Genomic DNA, 19,308 nt, shown 5'->3' with positions numbered 1-19,308 from the left:
AATATTTAAAAAATATTATTTTAAAGTCCTCGCGGCGTGTTGCTTTCGCGCCGCGGTCATTACCTCCGGCGCCGCCCGAGCAAAAATTTTCTAAGTTCTCTCGCGGCGTGTGGCTTTCGCTGGGACGAATCGGTACAGCTTCCAAGTTCTGTCGGATTAAACTATAACATTTTTTTGCAGCGAGAGCTATAATTTAGCAATAGTAGCAAAATCTTCTGCTGCAAAAAATGTTAATTATCCATCCCAGGTAGCACACATGGTCTTATTGACGTCAATTTAAGGTCATATTTCGTTCACGACGTCATATGTCATCCTTTATATGACGTGTACTTGGCGTCCTATTGTGGATATGAAAGTATGACGTCATGAAAAGGACATGAATTAGACGTCATTTTAAGACCAAATTTGGTACACGACAATTTTATTTTCATTTTTTGAGTTTTTCTTAATTAAAACAGACCCATACAGCATAGAAGCTTGCAAGACATTGCAGGAACGTTACAAGTTGCAATGTAATGTTGTAAAGACAATTGCAACATTTCGTTGAAATATTTAGAACAACATTGCAGAAATATTATAAAAATAATTGAAAATATAGTACTATAACTTACTCCGTGAATATATATGCACACACATACATAAAGAATATATTTTTTTTAGATTTATGTTTCTTTAAATTTAATTCCTAATTATTTTTCAACTTTGATTCAATTCATTAAATAAATTCTTTATTTTGTCAGGTAGCGTCTTTAGGCGTTATCATGCATGTTGTTAAAGTTATTATATTAATATTATATTATGTTAAATATACGAATTTCATATTAATAATTATTGTACATTAATTGTAATTGCGTTATTATTTTTAATATTTACCGGTTATTATCATTACACGATTTTTGAACACTATAAAGATATGTTATATAGAAGTATAAGTAACAAGGAAGCGTCAGAATCAAAGGATCGTCATTTAAAGGTATGTATATGCCGTTATGCTTTTGTGAATTAAGAATTTTAGAAAAAAAAAAATACATTTATTATGTATGTATATGTCGTGCATACAGCCCGCGCGGTCACCCCCATCCGAGTCAGTACCGCACCTAACGTCGCTTGACATCGATGAACGGACGGACCGTCGTCCGCCGCTCATCAATGTCAAGCGACGTTAGGTGCGGTACTGACTCGGATGGGGGTGACCGCGCGGGCTGTATGCACGACATATACATACATAATAAATGTATTTTTTTTTTTTTCTAAAATTCTTAATTCACAAAAGCATAACGGCATATACATACCTTTAAATGACTCATATTTATGTCATTTTTAAAGCATTTTTAAAATTATTATGAACATATTTTATTTTTTAAAACAATATTTCTAAAAGATTTTACAAATATTATTGAATATATTTATTTGCAATCTTTTAAAAATATTTTTGTAAATTATTTTAAATTATTTTAATCGTCCTAAAAAATATTTTAAAAATATTTAAAAAATATTTTGTGCTGTATGGGAATCATGTAATAATTCTCTGATAGTTCTATATTTTGTACACTTTACATACAATAAATATTTATCCTCGGCACAAAATAAGACATTTCAAAATTCAACACTTTTCACTTTCAATAAATTATACGAATTATACGAACATTACGTAAACCTGGAGATCGGTCTTCTTATGGCTGATGGCAGAGAACGAGGAATGAGACGTAAACGTTTCGACGCACTAAAAAAATTTTTATATAAAAACATATCTAAATATATAAAATTATATAATATATTATATAAAATATGTCCATATATGTCCATACTATGTTTTTTTTTCTTTTGTATAATCTCTGTTCGTATGTACAAGACAAATAATAAGAAAAAGAATTAGAAAATAATTAAAAGGATAATTTTTGCATTGTTTTTTTTATTATTTTTGCATTGTCCATTGAACGTTGAAACGGATCGTCATGTGACCCACCGATGATGGAACACAAGCGCTGCGAGTGGTAACATTAACACTCAACTTTTGCCCAAAATCAGGCCAGGTTTTTGCGGGTAGCCAAGTATGGAGAGATCGGTCTCCTTATATCTTACTCCCTGATTAAAACACAAGTAGGGTTATGTGGGGTGATGTGCAACACTTTCACTCGTTGCTCGGAAAACATATCCAAAAATCAAATTCTTGAATATATCATGGCTGTATAATGTAGAGGAAGGAAAATACTAAAATTCTGCGTGATTAGATTTTCAAAATTTTAAATTTTTCCTAAAAATTTTTCGAGTTTTCAAAAACGTCTGTTTTAGCATTTTCAAATTTTCTTGGGGTGATGTGCAACACAGGTAAAATTAAGGTAAAAAATGCATGAATATCGACATCAATCGACTTAAATGTTAAATTTGGGCTTCTTAAATACAAATTAATCGAAATCTGGTGAACAAAAAATTTCACTGTGTTGTAATCGACCTGAAAAAAAAAAATCATTTTTTATTTGATTTCTTATTTATTTATCGCTCAAAAATTAATATAATGAAAGGAAAAACGCAAAAAACTTTATTTTTCATCATCTGAATCGCAGTTGTCACAAGTAAAATAGTTGCGACCTTGCATGTCGACACATTTCACATCATGTTGCACATCACCCCAAACACGCTATTTTGCGCGGACTGGCGTGACACCAACACAATGTAAGAAAATCACAAAATCGCTTTGGATTATCAGAAGTACTTGAAAAACTAACAATATAAAAATATTTACCTATAAGATGACTAAAACCAATTCACGAAATCACTATGAATGTGAAAAGCAAAAATTACATTCAGCTCGAGAAATTTAACTCGCTTTTCGTACAGCAAACCAGGGTGCGTGCTATCTCGCGAGTTATTTATCTAAAACAAGGTACTGTCAACACAAACAGATGGCAGTATGCGGTTCTGTCAAATGTCGACATGCAGACCAGGAATCGGAAACGTTGCACATCACCCCATGTTGCACATCACCCCACACAACCCTAAGTAAATTTATTAATAGAAATAGCAGGAAAAGTCCGCATACATTAATGGTAATAAAGTATTGAATCGGTTTGAAGTCAGCAACTCTTTTATTCTATGACAGTGAAAATATGTCTACCACACAAGCTAAAAAGAACGTAAATATCGTCTATTTATGAAAGAAACACATTTAAGAAAGAAACCGGGTTTAATTGTCACTTTTTACTAAAACTAACACATATCAATTTCTAAAAAAATGTGACATTGTGGAATGCTATATTGTCATATTCGTATAATTAGCACATATACTAATATAATTAATAAAAAACAAATGTTTTTATTAGAAAAACCTTTTTGATTAGTGTCATTAACTCTGCTAGTTGGCACAATTTGTCATCAGCGATCGCAAATATATACAAACGCGTTATATAGATTATTGTTATTATAATTGAACAGGTTAATTAATTATTTTATTATTGTATATTAAAACGGGTTTTTTTATCAATATATGTAATTATAATTTTATATATTAGTATAGATTACTAAAATTGTTTTCTATATATGAGTATTTGGGTTTATAAATGTAAGTAAAAAAATGTATCAAAAAATTGAGAAAAAGATATTTTCGGATTGTATGATGAAAAAGGCTTAGCAATTATAAAAAAGATCGGCTGTAGTTCCGAAAAGCCCATACCTCCGATCGTTCTGAAATTTTGTATACTATTATATTTTGATATGCTAATTATGAATATGTCAATGAAAATTGGCGCAAAGGTCATTTTCTAGGTAAAAATCTAAAAAAAAATTTTTGCATATTTTTTAATTATCTAAATAAATATACATTTTAGAACAAAAAGTTTCAAATAAAAATTGTATATCTCTTAAAAACGCAACTTTTATATTCTATACGCTATTACTGTAAAAGCAGTACTTAACGAGAAAAATATAATGTAAGAAAAAACGAGATAACAAAAAGTTATTAAGGCACGGGGAGGGGTGCAGGGGGGGCGAAGCCCCCCCCGCTCACGCTTAAAGCGAAATACATTTCCTAAACGGGCACGCCGAAGGCGTGTCCATGGGGGGGGCGGGGGGGGGCGAAGCCCCCCCTGCCCACCCATCAACCCAACCCACACCGCCAGGTGCATGGGGGGGTGCGGGGGGGCGAAGCCCCCCCCCGCCTACACTCCTAGGTTTGTTTCATATTATTTAGAAATACTTGAATAAATCTTAACGAGAAAAATATAATGTAAGAAAAAACGATACTTTTAAAGCGCATCACTAACCTACATAGGTTAGTTGACGCGCTTTAAACACTTAAATACTTTTAAAGCGCGTCACTAATCTACATAGGTTAGGTGACGCGCTTTAAACACTTGAATACTTTTAAAGCGCGTCACTAATCTACAAGATATACAATTTTTATTTGAAACTTTTTGTTCTAAAATGTATATTTATTTAGATAATTAAAAAATATGCAAAAAATTTCTTTTTTTATTTTTACCTAGAAAATGACCTTTGCGCCAATTTTCATTGACATATTCATAATTAGCATATCAAAATATAATAGTATACAAAATTTCAGAACGATCGGAGGTATGGGCTTTTCGGAACTTTATCCAAAAGATCTACATATTAGGTTATTTAGATATATATTTTCTAAGTCTATCTACATTAATAAAATTTTTAGATCTAGAAAAAAAGAGAGAAAAAGATGAGAAACATCGTGATTATATCTGTATAAAAATTATTTAACAGTCTTATTACAACTTTTTGAGAGCTTTATTATGAAAAATGTTTCAACTTTAAACTGTTAATTTTATGTTAAGGGCATTATATAGGTTTTCCTTTTTTGATAGCAAAATAATTTTTGACCTTTTGATCGCGGCAAAGCATTACCATCAATCACCCTCATATTATTCATATTGTTACATTTGTGTAAGCATCGGCGGGCATTTGATTTTTCGCAATGGCATAGACGCGCACAGACGCACTTGCGTTGATTCAATTGCGGTTTCCCGTAAACAAGTGCATCGTTTTATTATTTATCGCCGTTATTCCGGCCACTTAATCAAAAATATATTACGGGGCAATACCTCTCAGCGTCTGACATTTTCGATGCCATATACGAGCGCGAATGATTTCATCAGCGCATTATTAAGTGGGCTTTGATTTTCGATCCTCATTTTGCAAACCAAGCTCTTTGTTGCCTACCAAGCCCCCGTCGTAAACGTCACACAGAGAACACATACCTGTCAAATGAAAATATTCTATTTGCGAAACTATTACTCTAATCATAGGTATTGCATATTTGCTAATTATCAGACTCGTTGTTCGCTAGTATTACGTTATATGTTCTACACTTGGTAAATTCAATTCTGTATTACGCATAACTCCATCGACTGCACTGGTGAAACGTGCGCCGAAAATTCACGCCATCACCGTTTACACTTTTCGCGGTGCCAGTCGTGAAAAATGTCATTTCGGAAAAGAAAACCCTTTACCCGCGTACTTTACGCACAATTGATAATTCAACAAAGATCTGGTCATAAAATTCATCGTTTAAAAAAGTATAATTGACGTTCTTTTTCTAGTTTTGTTTAACAAGATAATAAGCAATCTATATTGTCCAAAATAGTTTTTCTTTAGAAAAACCTTTACATTTTTCTAAAATATATAGCGTTAAGGCAAAAAGAGAAAAAGCAAAAATCGAATAGGCGGATCATGTACGTCGTAGAGAATGGAGTTAGCAACACACGAATGCATACACAAGCAGATACGGACGCTCAACGGGGTTGAGCAAATGAAGTGGATATGACATAATGATTTCGAGTGCGCGCGTACGCCGAGAATTGTTGCTAGTCGGTCGGATCTGCGATTCACCTTGTTCGTTGCAATTTTCATTCCTGTCGATACGAACAATTACAATTTGATCTCGCGGTGAAAACAAACATTACATTTCGCTTCGCGGAAACCCGATTAAACGTATTAATGATGATTTTATACTCCGCGATTTACATCGATCGCGATCAAATACGTTTCATTTGCCTAAAGTTTTCCTATGCGTCTTTATCGTTTTGCGCTTGTTATAAATATTAGAATATAAGATCCCTTAATGAAATTATTTGTATTCTGAACTTTAATTTCCAATTGAACTTAATTGTTAACTCTGATTTTTATATAAATGCGCAGATTCTGTACGTGCAAAAAAATTTCTCTTAAATTATGTACACGTATCGAGTATCCTACTATCATGTAATACGTTAACGGCATATTCCGGAAATTAAGTGAAATTGAAAATTGTACAGTAAAAATATCAAAGTTATACACCCTACATTATAACTTTTCGTTATAAGCGATCAAAGTTTGCCAATGATATCGCGCAGAGTTCGCGCTCAAGTGCACCCGTAACCGCGCTTATATGCATATCGATTTCTCTGTCATCTGTTATTGATTTTCTAGCTATCTGATATTGATTTTTACCACTCAGCTGACTTTGTCTTTCGGTCACTTAAGCGCAGAGACTACGTATGTTATAGCAATTAGTTGATACTGTCAAGTTAATTGCTAGTAGTACATTTTAATAACTGTATATAAATTCAAGTAAAAGTCAAATTACTTATCAATGTAGATGGAAGTATAAAAAATTAGAAAGAAATAAGAATACAATTGGTGCATTATAAAAATAAATGTAATTAATAATCATTAGCGTATTAACTTTGGAAAGTAATCGATATGCTGACCGTGTAAAGTTTAAATTATATTATATAAAAAATTTTGAAAGGGGAAAGAAAGGAAAATAAAGTAACACAATTTATTAACTTTATTATATTATTATAAGAGTTATTATATACTTGACAATTTTTCCCCTGTGATCATGAGACACGCTATGCATATATATATTATATATGCACATATACATATACATATATGTATTTTTTATATCTTTTACCAATATTTAGACAAGGGAAAAATAATATATAACCAATATATCGCAATTAGCAATATGTTCTAAAATTACAGTATTGAGAGAGCCCCCCCCCTGGGAATTATCTCTAAAGACTCAAACGACAACTTAATACGGTAGGTATGGCTTCGCGGTAATTGCTACAAAAACATTAGATCTCCCTTGCATGAATCGACCATGAACCATAATTATACCCTCTAGATCAATAAGCTCTTATTATGCTTACACATCGGCACAAATGAGGCTATCGCAAACAGATGTACGTTTTGTATGTTTGTTGAGACATTTTCAACAAACACTACGTGCTATTTTTACGACTCTAGCGATTCGCTCCTTTTCCAGAATACCTACTATAATTTAATATCATCTAATAATATATAATCAAAATCATTTTCCAATTTGGGAGGCAAAAATTAAAGGTATCATATGGAAAGGCATCGAGGCGTGTTCTTTTATTTTTAAGATGCAAAATAACTAAACAACATTAGCTGCTCTTATTATAAATTGTTAATGGATATATTTGTGATATGTGCTGTTTTCAAAGTAAATAGTTATTGTGATGAATAGTAACCATTCATGCGGTAAATATCGTGTGTCATAGATATCGTTCGAATCAATGGAATGATTGACCAATTATGGCTGAATATTTTGTTCGTTACTGTGACGCGGGTTTTCACCTACGCGAAAGTAAACCGATACGTTTCGCAGTATACAAATGTAACAGTGGCGATGGTGGTTTCGCTATGGCGATTGTATACGTATTATTGCGGCGTGCCTGCTTGTTTCTCCTACCTTCTCGGCACCCCCTTTTGGCGCCCTTGCACGGTAAACAACTAACATACCTATTCTATGCAACCAGTGCCTACCGGGGGTTGCGTCTTCCAACTACGAGGTATTTATCGAGAGATGAGCATAAATATGCTATTTTATCGAGCGTGTGTATAAAACTTGTTAATAATTTTTATTTATCGCATGTTTTTTACAAGCAAGTGATGATTCATCTTATCTCTTTTTATATTTTGTTACATAACTATTTTTGAAGTAGCTATAATATAATTAATATTCCATCCTGACATTAACATGCGCGATAATGCATAAAGTTATTAATATCTTTTTTGTTGAAACAATTTTTTTCCTGAGTTATTGTTAATGATCTATCTATTACTATCATATATGCAATGATCAAACTCTTGAAAGGAAATAATAAATAATGTTTTTTATTTTTCATATTTTTTCAGGATTTTTCTAGTCGTATTACTGATAGAAAATACAATTTTAACGCTTGTGGATTTCATACCTTTTTTTGTTTTTAATAATGTACGAAGGTATACCTTTGGAAAATTTAAGAGCTCATGTAACATTATATTCGGATACGCTTGCGAATCAGCTTTGACATCGAAACGAGCTTGGTGTTTCGAGCTTCTCTTTTTGATCTCTTGCGCTTCCTGCATTTCACTGTAAACAACAGGCATATACCCACCCTGGACAGGCATCGCCGACCCCGAGCGAGGCCTCCCACTTGCAAGGCACCACCCCTCTCATCAGTCGGTCTGTACAAATATACTATTGTATTGATCCTATACCTTTTCCACCCGCTACGCTCCTTTTGTTCCCGGGGATCCTCGTTTTACATTTTAGCCGCTTCCGCGAAACAACTAATGTGCACCGAGTGTGTTGACAGTAACTGTCTCGCTATTGTTGCACCCTCTCGACTCGCGCTGTACACCCTCGTGCCCATTCGGTACGCGCGGGGCAGGACGATGGCGGATCGTCGTGCCGTGTACAGAGCCCGCGGGGCTCTTCCGTTCGATTCTTCCTACGTTTTGCGATAAATCGACTCTCTCCCTCGTCCCCCCGGCACACCTGAAACTTTGCGACGCTCATATATTGGGAATTGAAATAAAAGGAGCGAGAGTTGAAAAAAATCGCGATTAATATCTACCTTGATTATATCGTAATTGAGTTGACCAAAGTTGATGTTTTATTAATGTCTTAATTATTTATGCATTTGATAAAGATTACGATGGAAGATAATTATATAAATTCTTATTGACTAATGAATCACGAAGATTCGTTTAGATTTATAAATAGACAATGTAACTGCAAACAACAAATTCTATTGCACACGTGAAACATTTTTATTTACAATATTTTCGATCTCTTTCCGAGCGGAATATCTGGAGTGGATGGAGTAAGAATAAGTAAGTGGACATAGAAATCGATGTGAAGCTATTAACAGAAAATATGTGACAGAAAACCACTTCACCATTAAGACGTAAGAAAAGTTAAGTAAAAATAAAACTACTAGTTTTACAGATCGACTCGCGTCTAAAAATCCGTGCTGTTGATTACGTCGCGCGAAATAGCGATTAAAAGACCGACCGCGTGTTATTTTAGCAGGGATGGAATATTCTCGCGGCTTTAATTAAGGCGAGAGCTGGCTAAAAATGTTTACCGGTTGCGCTTCTCCGCGGTTTTGCGTTGCCGAAAATCGAAGCCGGTGGGGAAAAAAAAATTCTCCCTCCGTGTAACTTCTAATTTCCAGAAAACCACAACGGCATTTTCGAGGCGTCGGTTGTAACCGTTCCATGAAATTAGTTTCGCGGGGGGGAACTCTATTTCGTTTCCATCGTATCACTCCGTGCCGAACATTCCGGATTTTCGCGCGATCATAAACTCGTGCATACGATGCATACCCAAATTGCCTGTGTGGCTCGATGCACATGGTACAGGGCAGTGCGAGCGAGCGCATATTATTCGTTTAATAATCGATAGAATCACGTCATCGCGTGCACACCTCGCTGCATATAAAGCCCCCTTTTGCAGTCTTACTTCTCGGCCGCGCCGGTGTTAATGCACGTTACGTGTGCCGTTGTTGCGAAACGGCGGCAAAAAGCAATAAACGCATTATGCATCGCGGACGCGCTTATTATTGAGGAGAATTGAGGAGAATGGTGATCGACTCTCTCGGCCGAGCTCGGGCGATAGCGTCGAAAAACTAGGACGCGAAACATATTTTTCGAATAATTACCAACAGGGATGACAGCTGTTTTCATTACACGGTATTTTGATCACATGGTATTGATAATGATTTTCTAGCAATAATAAAGGAATAGATTCTATTTTAAAAATTATTATATGATAATCGCTCGTAGCAATAACCGTTGCATGCATGATGTACAATAATAAGAGAAACATGTTTCTTATCCATGTATTGTCAGTTTTATTTTCAAAGTATAATATGAAAGAAAAAATATGGTAAAAAGTAAGTACTATTTAATTATTGCATATGAGTTTACTCCTAAATTTATTTACAAATTAAATTTGTTTATATTTCGAGTACTTATTATAGCTAGAATTGTGTATTTTCTGTGATGAAAGAAAAATCACATCTTCTATAGATTGCTTTCTATCTATAGGTTGCTTTCTATCCATAGATTGCTTTCTATAAAATTACAATCAGGAGGTAAATACGTTTGGTCTATTTATCTAAATATCGGAGATTTATAAAAAAAAACATTTGAACAGACACTTTTAGAGAAAGTGATACGACAGAAGTGCTTCCTATAAGATTTATCTTACGATTTACTTAATTTATTACGTAATTGCTATCTTATTCATATATATATGTGTGTGTGTGTATCCGTCTTGTGTACACACTTACCAATCTCGACGTTTTGTAGCCATATGACTTAATCCGTTCAAATTCATTTCATTCGCGCCGTTCGTGTGCCGGTTAGCCCGCGGACGCTTGCAATTTCGCGCGTCCGTGAAAAATAATTCTCGCGCGGATGAGAGACGGAGGCGCGCCTCGCATCGCGCCCGAAATCTCGCCGGTCTGCCTGTTCGTCGCTGTTCGCGAAGCATTCGCGCGTAATGGACGAGGACCGCGTAGGTACGTAGGCATACATGCAAACAGGTATCGTAACGATCGTAACGCATCGAGGTCGAAGTAACCGGCAAGGTAACGAGCAAAAAGGATTGCACTAACGAAGTGCCTGACGGGTAACTTGCTCCGGGTCCAGGGCAATAATGTCCCCCGCTGGTAAACTCGTGTTTGCACAACTCTTTGTCCCAGAAGTACGCGCGGGCACACTCTCGTAGCTCTCGTACATGCACGCTGCCGTGGTCCTCGGTGTGAGCGTGCGCGGGGTGTGCGCGTGTGAGCAATGCCCGATGCGACGTGCACAAAGAGGCGAAGACACGGACGAACGGCCAACGACTCCTGCCCTCGTGTGCCTCCGACCTAAGGTTTTTTTTTAGTTGTTGTATGCATAATAGTGTTAGGATTCATTAGCAATCAGAGATGGGTCGGTCGGTCTGGCCGGAGGATTGTTTACCGGTGTCCAGCCGTTTCACTCGTGCCTCTTACGCCTCTGCCGGCGCGGCGGCACCGCGGCTGCAATCTCTCCTCTTGCTGCTCCGCAGCGTTGCAACCGTATGAGAATTCATAGGCGAAGGAACACGGCGACGAGATGGCCTGAATTCCGCCCGATCTATCGAGAAATCGCATTAATTTTCTACATACATGAGATTTTTGAAACATAGAGATTTCAAATAGAGAACGATAAGATTGCATAGAGTCGAATGATTAAATTGTGCAATACGTGGAATTTATACTGCAGTAATATTTTTGAAGTTTGTTAAATATAGATGTGCAATTTGTGCCGTACACTGTCACCATCTTGGATCAATATACACAAATAAATGTTACTTCGCAAACAAATTTTGCATCGAGCTTGGCTACACGTTCAAAATTCAATGAAGAAATAAGGTTTGAACTCGTAGGAATCTTTCGAAGACGATAAAACCGATAAGAATAAAAGATGAACATTCGTTAAACCGATCTTTGTTATAAAACCAATATAACGTTCGAGATTTCTTTAAAATAACGAAATGAACCGAGCATTGCATGATACATCGGATCTCACACAGTGTTGCATTATAGAAACGCTACAAATCGATAAATTACTCTAAAATAGCTAGTTATTAGAGACCGAGGGTATAAATTTATTCGATCGTATATGCATTTAATTGGAACGGATTGACAGGCGCGAAGCGGGCGCGATGATGCGTAATTTCCATCGCGCGATCCGTGTCCGGTGAGTCGCGCATGAAGAGGTGCGGAGGTGCGGAGGTGCGGCAACTCGGTAGCGGAAAATCGCTCGCGAGTCTATTTATAATTTCGTCTCATTCATTCGGAAAACAATCAAACGCCGCTGTGAGAGATCGTGCGGAACGCGCGTCGCGGACGCGCGTTACCGATCGCAGAGGCAGGAGGATAGGATAAAAGCGACAATGAAAATACACTCGCGGCAAAAGCGACAGGCCGCGCGAGATAGCTTATGCTTCCGGGAAAGTGGCGAAGGTTGTCAGTTTAACTCGCGCCATCACTTTAACGTCGCCTCGTGGTCTGTTTAGTTTTGCCGCCCAACTCGCGCCCGGCGCGCGGCCCGAGTGTCGTGCGCCCGTCGTTCGATGGCCGGCACAAACACCGAAGCGCCGGAGTAGTGCGAACCGACGAAATCGACGAGCAAAATACGACGCGATGATAATCGTTCCTTTGACTCGAGTTTATTCGTGCGCCGTTCCATCGAGAAATGTTTATTTGACGAGCAAAGTGGATGACGTTATGCGCGCTGCCGTTTTTTGAACTTTGCAAAAAATTGCAGAGACAGAGCTTTTTTCGCGGAACAATGACGCACATTGTTATAACCAGTACAACGCAGTTAGACATAAAGTAGATAATTTACTTTTAATTAGAAATTATATCTTTAATTAATAGTGTCTAAAAATTAATTATGCAAAAAACTTTGATGGATATACTCTACTAATTTGCAAATTTAATATGGAAATAAACGAAAAGAAATGCGCACAGATTAAGAAAAGAATACTATAAATTTTATAGAAATGCCGAAAAAATGAGTCCTGAATCTTAATTCAATCTTAATTAAAAAGAAATGTTAATTGAAATTAAATCTTAACAATGCATTGATTTGTTTAGAGATTTACTATTTAGAAGCTATTCGGGAATTAACTATTAAATAATTATCATTAAATAAAGTGAAAGATAAATTATTAATGTATAATCTATACTAAGCTAACCAATATTCGCGTAACGAAATACATATTAAAATGTTATTCGCCGTTGTAACGACATAACAAAATTTCCTTATGGCTACGATCGTGTATGAAATCATCGAAAAACAAAAAAAACTCGCGAGGGAATATTCGCTTTGACCCACGCACGGCGTCATTTTTTGCTGGACGGTGATATTATCCAGAATTACTGCAACAGTGAAGGATAAAATATGCAGCCGAGTTAGTAAATGCCGTCCATTATAAATAGGCGCATGACACGAAGCCAGAATAAATATCGCGATATCCTATTTCCGGCGCGCGATCCCCGGATCGTTGTTTATTTTATTACTTTTTCATGAGATTTCAGTGAAGTGTAAATACCGTGGAAAATGCAGGAATACAAGCGACTAAACATAACGATTATAAGCGCCCGAGGCACCGATGCATCGTGGCTTGTTTTCAATGCAGTTGCATTGAACTGCAGCTGCATTCCATCTCCATGCCTCATCCCCAGCGCGCGCGGCTGTTTCGCGCCGGAACTGTGCACTTTGTGAAATGTCATGACCGATTTAAAATGAGAAAAATGCATCGAGCAACACTCTGAATTACGCATCGAATCATTGCAATTACGGTACGGGGGGAAACATTTTTTGCATCGGTCGCCGAAAATTTGCACGTAATAAATAATATCGTTAGAGTGTGTGGGAGCATGTGTGTCAATTGAGTATTTTAAGAATTGAATTAAAAAACGGCGCGATTGCATTTGAGTGAAGTCGAAAATATATACAAAGGTTTTTTTTTGTCACAATCATTAATTTTACAAAAATATGTAATAAAGTAAATTTAGTGTATAAATATTATTTTATGCCATTATATTGAGGTATTTGAAATTTATTTATATCACATTCGCGTAATCATATTTTCTTAAAGTAACTAAATAATCAAGTGAATTAATTAACTTTATCATATATTTTTAGTAAAAATGGAATCTAAATGTATATCAAATTTTATATTTTGTGATATGAATGAACCGTCATAGTATAGCGAGAACGTTTTACGACAATTTTAGTTTTTCTTTTGACTTTTGAATGACTAACCGATGTTTTATATAAACTGTTTTAGCAAAACGAGGAAATAGTTTATCTAGCCAGAAACACGCGACACTTTTATTACACAAATTGTTCGTCATAATATATTCTCATCCCTTTTCTGGCAAGTAAAAAATTTAAATTATCACGAAATTATCACATGGATTTCATTTCGATGTCTATTATAATATCATGAAATCTTTTCGGGAAATTATTATTTTATTTAGGATTAAGGTCTGTACGGAATCATGCATTATAAAAATTTGTTTGTGGCTTATATCATTTACTTACTACATTTGTTTAATATTATATACTGTTTTAATCGTTTTTAATTACAAACTTAAATTAATGTATTTTATAATTAAAGAATTAATTTCGCTCGATTTAGTATATTTTCATTTATTCCATATTTAACCATTTTGGTTAAAATAAGATGTAGAAGTTTGCATTAAAAAGAAGCTATTAGCTAGCTTTATTAGGACTTATTTATCTTGCATTAAAAAATCATCCGCTCTGTTTAAAAGTAGCAGAAATTGCTTTATATTTGGTCCGTGTTATAAATTCGATAAATACTTTTGCAATTTTTATATTCTGTCTGTAAATAACACTTCGCTATTTAGTAGTTACTAACAATCTCTAGATATTTATTATCGACGAAACGTGTATTATTATCTCTTCACTCTCACTCTAAACTATGCGCTGTTCTGCCAACACTTGAGAAAAATTACATGTTCAAACGTTCATAAATCATAAAATAATTTTTAAAAGCGGAAACGTATATTGCGATATAATTTAACATGCGACATCTCTAAAGAATGTGCCATAAATAAAGAAAACTAAAAAAAAGGAAATATGTCGCGTAATGTACGTAATGTAATATGTAACAAATAAACATGCTGTCATTATTAGAGACCGGATCACGGTGCCGTTTTCCCCATTCCAAGCGCGTGCTAGCAGCCGTGAGAAGAAGTACCCTCTACACCGTGCGGTCTAGCGGTGTAACGTAGCAAATATATTTATTTATATAATTATTCTCACGACGCTCGGCCGCTAGCACGCGCCCGGAGTGGGAAAAACGGCACCGCAATCCGGTCTCCAGTCATTATAAGACAAGGATAGTACAGAGGAGTATTGTGGTCAAAAAGGGATAGAAGCACGGAGAGGTGGCGGAGATAATTTTCAGACGTTAAAAACGATATTAGAGCGGAACGCCGCGGGCAAGGGATGAAACGGGCCGTTGTAAGCGGCGAGGAGGCTGAGACGGAATAAGTACGGGTGGAGAAAAGTTGGTGTATAAACAGAAGTTACGTAAGTACATTACAAACTGTAATGGTGAATCGGAGCCGCTCGCCGCTTGGTCTACGCCTGACGAAAGTGGGCTCTTCAACCGCCCCCGAGAAAGCAACCCCTCGGCATTTATTATGCTATATTGTTACAAGGAAATTGCGTTTTTATAAGTGAAGTCGCGGGCGAGATCGAGCCGCAAAGGGCAGGTCTTTTACCCTATCTTGCTATATAAAATGCGAAGGTATAATTGGACCGATTATTTTGAAAAGAAGTAATCAATATACCACTTAACGAGAAAGACAGAATTTTTGCAACGCAATATTGAAAGACATATAAGTATATATTATTTCACAAAACGCTTTTGTTATTATGTTATTTAGCGGATATAATAATACATAGGATAATTTTTATTTTATAATTTATTTAAAAAATACATTACATAGATAATATTTTTACATTTTATTTAATCTGCAGGCATTATTTATCTTTTCGTTAAATTTAATGCAATTAATGCAATTTAAATCGCTTTACAGATATAAGACAAAATTTATTTTCAATGCAAAATTTAATTGTACAGGGTTTATCATTAATTTTTATATCTTTGATTTTCCAGATGAACAATTTTATTACTAATAATTATAAGGCGTTTTGCAATTATTGCTTATTACTCAATTGCAGATAGGCGTGATATATATATTATTAAAATATCGTGTAAAAATGTCTCGCGCAGTCATAGAACAAAATAATATAAAAATTAATTCGATATATATATTCATGTTATTGAAAATAATATATAAAACAATAAAATCTCCCAATTACATTAAATGCATAAATCTATATTACTGATAAAAGTTCACATAATTTTTTATGATAAAATTACAAATTTTGAGATTTTTATTCATCTGAACAATTATATTGTTATTTTATTATATGCAATATAGTAAAATATGAAATAACGTATATTTCTTGATCTGAAAATGCCTCAGAAATAATTCCTTAAAATAGGACAGATATATATTGATTCAATTTTAATCCAATTATATCACTATAATTATCAATATCGAAGCACTGCTATTTATTTTATGACATATTTCTTCGTGAAATGCGGGCAAACATAAATAATTCAAGATATAAATCTATAAATTGACACTTCTTCATGTTATATTTTGATTCATTTCGATTTATTCCAAAATTCACACACTTTACAGAGGGTAAAATGATTATCTGAAAATTGAATGTGATTATTGGAGGTGTGAATCGGAATTTAAACTTTCGTACATCAATAACGGAAGCGAAGAACGTGACGCATTTCCTTGCAGGCTCCGCATCCCTCTTAGAGGGATGGATAAAAGCGCGGAAGAAGGGGGCGGCGGCGGAGGGGGAGTGAACTCGGGTCGGCAGCATGTTGCACGATCGTAAACACTTTGCATATTTCCCGTTCCATTCGCGGACCCTCCACCTACCCACCGCCACCGCCACCTTTCCAACGATATCTTCTGTCTCTCTTTTATATACGCGCGTTATATAGCACCGGTTTGCAATTAGCTAAAATCGATCGCGTGAAAGTGCACGATGGTGCCGGCTATATAGGCCTTCTCCTGTATATTTCTGGCGACGCACGATACCGTCCGGCTCTTTTATACTGCACCTTTCGCGCCTTTCATTATAATAACGCGCAATTGCCGGGCTATTCCTAACGTTATTTATGTAGCGTTATATTTCGGCTCGCGTTTGCGTTTCATAATTGCGTGGTAGATTTAATGATTGGCTGTGCGATGACGGGGTATGTAAAATTGCGACAAGAAAAGTTGAAGAATTTTTAAGACGCCGACTTTCCAAGAATGAAAAAATGAGAAATTGACGAATGTGAATATAGATATATTTTAATATATTTCCACCGTATTCCCCACAAATACTCCGTTAATCATAAAAGTTTCATTTATTTGAAAAGGTGTTTATTCACAATTTCGAAATATTTTTCCTCGCCCGGCACTCGCGACGGCGGAGCGCGAAACAATATGATAAATAAACGTCAAAAAGTACAACGAAAGTATTATTCAGTAACTCCGCCACATTTAATAAAATCCCCGCGCTATTTCCGAATATCTGTAGCGCGAATATCAGCACACTATCTCTAATCCCCCCATACCCCAGTCTTTCCTTCAATCTCGAAGTTCTATCCATCCTCCCCCCCACCCCCCCTCTCTCTCTCTCTCTCTCTCTCGCGTCTCTTACCGCGAAACTCGCCCAACCAACCACCCGCCCTTCCGCCGTCCCCGCGAGGCAGAAAATCTGAGAGCGAGATAATTACGGTTGGAAGCGCGGATATTATTTAACCAACATTTCGCTGCGCAGACCGAGGGAGTGGATGAGAGCAAAGGGTGGTCAGGCAAGGGGAGAAGGAGGAGGAGGATGGATGGGAATCGGAGGAGAGCTCGGGGGTGTTCTTACACGAGCGGGGCCCGATCAAATATAACAGCGGTCGGTACAACACCGCTGCTAATATCGCCAGCGCGGTGGAAATTCCTTCCGTGTTTTCAAATCTTCTCTCCCCACCCCTTTTTTCCCCCGAAGAAAAACACCCGATCGCCCTGCACTTCTCGCGGCGCGGCGGCGCGCGCTCAAATATTTTACTTCCGCCGGAAGAAATATAACCGAGACTTAATCCACGCTCCGCCTCCTCCGCAACCGGCACATATACGTGGAATGTTTTGAAAACTGAGTTGATTTCATATCAGCAGATTGAGAAAGCCGATATGCAAATTATCCTTTCTCGGTGGAGATCGCCGAGATCTCCGGGAGGACATAAAATGCTTTATTGATCTCGCGATATTTTTATGTTGCGCTTTCTGCGTCACGCTGATTGTATAAATTATTCGATATTGTGTACAGATATTTTTCGTTAAGGATTGCATGATTAATTTATGAAATCCGCGCTTATTCTATTTCTTGCGCGTAAATTGAGGATATTAATCAGATAGTTAAAAATCGGTCTCTCGTTTGCCCGTGCCTGATTATTGTAACTCGAGTAGCTGGACGTACGCCAATGTGGGAGGTAACGCGGCGGCGGCTATTTTTCCGCGGGGATCTTGATATTCATGCTAGTTTTACTACTGACACGAAAGAACCGAGCCAATTTTATGCGGGCATCCCGTCGTTTGCAACATACGAGAAAAAGTCTAACAATAAGTCGAAACACACAGAGTGAAGAAGCGGCATTCATTTTATGAATAATTCATCCGATCGTGGTAGGTATTAGCGCGCGGCACGAGCCGAACAGTAACATGTAAATGAAGCGATAAATTTTGCATGGACAGGTTGTGAAGTTCCCCCCGTAACCCCAATTTGGCACAGTTTCGCTATCTCTCCTTCCTCGCCCTCCCCTCCTCCCCTCCCTTTTTTTCCTCTCTCCGCGTGTGCAGGTCGTTAGTGTCTGCGCTCGTAACTTCGAGCCACTTAAACGCACGCGTGAGGCAGATTTAAATAAATAGATTTTCTATGTCGCACATGGTACGGTACGTCGGAATAACAATTTACGATCTTCGACGTATAGTTTTTTTTTCTTAGATACAATTCATCGTAAACGAACGACGACTCGCAAATTGCGCGCTCGCCACGTTAATAGTCGCCCCTGTAATCGCGCCGTTTTCCAGATATATACCCCGTTTCATCCCCGAAACCATAAGGCTTATCCGCCAAGAAAATCGAGCTACCCGCGCGAACCCCATCAAAATCCGACAGAACTGTTCCAACGCCCCCTGATGCTCGCTACTCACCCCTTTCTCGAAGCAGCAGCGAAGTAAAAGAGAAACGGGGGGAGGGGGGGTGGAGGGTAATGGTGGCGCGTTGCGGTTTTCAGCTTTTACGACCGAATTACGACTTTTCAACTATTTTTACGAGAGTTGTTTCAAT

General features: G+C 36.8%; 1 protein-coding gene across 4 annotated transcripts in view; it reads left to right on the top strand.

The window, feature by feature from the left end:
• Window positions 1-19,308, top strand: part of Foxp (forkhead box P) — a 233,191-nt gene that overhangs the window by 46,579 nt on the left and 167,304 nt on the right. The window lies entirely within an intron of this gene.

The sequence above is a fragment of the Temnothorax nylanderi genome, unplaced genomic scaffold, assembly GCF_030848795.1.
Source record: "Temnothorax nylanderi isolate EJ_2023f unplaced genomic scaffold, tnyl_v1.0 TNYL_tig0062_pilon, whole genome shotgun sequence".
Taxonomy (NCBI): domain Eukaryota; kingdom Metazoa; phylum Arthropoda; class Insecta; order Hymenoptera; family Formicidae; genus Temnothorax; species Temnothorax nylanderi.
The sequence above is the reverse complement of the archived record's forward strand: the minus strand, read 5'-3'. Positions and strand labels throughout refer to the sequence as shown.